Consider the following 1822-nt stretch of genomic DNA (forward strand, 5'->3'; position numbering starts at 1 on the left):
TTTCTTCCACTTTTGAGTGACACAAAGATGCTTATCTAAATGGTGAAAATGCAACAGCTGTTAATCAGACTCACTTTCACTTTACATAGTGCACCAAGAGATAGTTTCTCGCTTACGACCACACCGGCCTGAGTACGCCTGATCTCGTCTGATCTCGGAAGCTAAGCAGGGTCGGGCCTGGTTAGTACTTGGATGGGAGACTTCCTGGGAATACCAGGTGCTGTAAGCCACAAGGCTGAAATATGTGCCCTTGCTTTGAAATAAGTAAGCAAGTTTAGTTTGTATTTCATCCAACAATCTGTGCTACAAATTATGGCTGCAGTATATGCAATTTCTTCCACTTTTGAGTGACACAAAGATGCTTATCTAAATGGTGAAAATGCAACAGCTGTTAATCAGACTCACTTTCACTTTACATAGTGCACCAAGAGATAGTTTCTCGCTTACGACCACACCGGCCTGAGTACGCCTGATCTCGTCTGATCTCGGAAGCTAAGCAGGGTCGGGCCTGGTTAGTACTTGGATGGGAGACTTCCTGGGAATACCAGGTGCTGTAAGCTTTTGTCACTGCCTTTGAATTTCAACTCTTTGTCCGTTTATTCCCACAAGGCTGAAATATGTGCCCTTGCTTTGAAATAAGTAAGCAAGTTTAGTTTGTATTTCATCCAACAATCTGTGCTACAAATTATGGCTGCAGTATATGCAATTTCTTCCACTTTTTGAGTGACACAAAGATGCTTATCTAAATGGTGAAAATGCAACAGCTGTTAATCAGACTCACTTTCACTTTACATAGTGCACCAAGAGATAGTTTCTCGCTTACGACCACACCGGCCTGAGTACGCCTGATCTCGTCTGATCTCGGAAGCTAAGCAGGGTCGGGCCTGGTTAGTACTTGGATGGGAGACTTCCTGGGAATACCAGGTGCTGTAAGCTTTTTGTCAACTCTTTGTCCGTTTTTTCCCACAAGGCTGAAATATGTGCCCTTGCTTTGAAATAAGTAAGCAAGTTTAGTTTGTATTTCATCCAACAATCTGTGCTACAAATTATGGCTGCAGTATATGCAATTTCTTCAACTTTTTGAGTGACACAAAGATGCTTATCTAAATGGTGAAAATGCAACAGCTGTTAATCAGACTCACTTTCACTTTACATAGTGCACCAAGAGATAGTTTCTCGCTTACGACCACACCGGCCTGAGTACGCCTGATCTCATCTGATCTCGGAAGCCAAGCAGGGTCGGGCCTGGTTAGTACTTGGATGGGAGACTTCCTGGGAATACCAGGTGCTGTAAGCTTTTTGTCAACTCTTTGTCCGTTTTTTCCCACAAGGCTGAAATATGTGCCCTTGCTTTGAAATAAGTAAGCAAGTTTAGTTTGTATTTCATCCAACAATCTGTGCTACAAATTATGGCTGCAGTATATGCAATTTCTTCCACTTTTTGAGTGACACAAAGATGCTTATCTAAATGGTGAAAATGCAACAGCTGTTAATCAGACTCACTTTCACTTTACATAGTGCACCAAGATATAGTTTCTCGCTTACGACCACACCGGCCTGAGTACGCCTGATCTCGTCTGATCTCGGAAGCTAAGCAGGGTCGGGCCTGGTTAGTACTTGGATGGGAGACTTCCTGGGAATACCAGGTGCTGTAAGCTTTTTGTCACTGCCTTGTGGAATTTCAACTCTTTGTCCGTTTATTCCCACAAGGCTGAAATATGTGCCCTTGCTTTGAAATAAGTAAGCAAGTTTAGTTTGTATTTCATCCAACAATCTGTGCTACAAATTATGGCTGCAGTATATGCAATTTCTTCCACTTTTG

At 42.6% G+C, this 1822-nt stretch overlaps 5 non-coding genes across 5 annotated transcripts; all 5 read left to right on the top strand.

Annotated features, from left to right (window-relative positions):
* Positions 1–110: 110 nt before the first annotated feature.
* On the top strand, positions 111–229 carry LOC121841927. Its single transcript, XR_006080825.1, has one exon. It is a non-coding gene; the product is annotated as a 5S ribosomal RNA (ribosomal RNA).
* A 212-nt stretch (positions 230–441) lies between these two features.
* On the top strand, positions 442–560 carry LOC121841928. Its single transcript, XR_006080826.1, has one exon. It is a non-coding gene; the product is annotated as a 5S ribosomal RNA (ribosomal RNA).
* A 257-nt stretch (positions 561–817) lies between these two features.
* On the top strand, positions 818–936 carry LOC121841929. Its single transcript, XR_006080827.1, has one exon. It is a non-coding gene; the product is annotated as a 5S ribosomal RNA (ribosomal RNA).
* A 242-nt stretch (positions 937–1178) lies between these two features.
* On the top strand, positions 1179–1297 carry LOC121841931. Its single transcript, XR_006080829.1, has one exon. It is a non-coding gene; the product is annotated as a 5S ribosomal RNA (ribosomal RNA).
* Positions 1298–1539: 242 nt separating this feature from the next.
* On the top strand, positions 1540–1658 carry LOC121841930. Its single transcript, XR_006080828.1, has one exon. It is a non-coding gene; the product is annotated as a 5S ribosomal RNA (ribosomal RNA).
* Positions 1659–1822: the final 164 nt, after the last annotated feature.

The sequence above is a fragment of the Oncorhynchus tshawytscha genome, unplaced genomic scaffold, assembly GCF_018296145.1.
Source record: "Oncorhynchus tshawytscha isolate Ot180627B unplaced genomic scaffold, Otsh_v2.0 Un_contig_10992_pilon_pilon, whole genome shotgun sequence".
Taxonomy (NCBI): domain Eukaryota; kingdom Metazoa; phylum Chordata; class Actinopteri; order Salmoniformes; family Salmonidae; genus Oncorhynchus; species Oncorhynchus tshawytscha.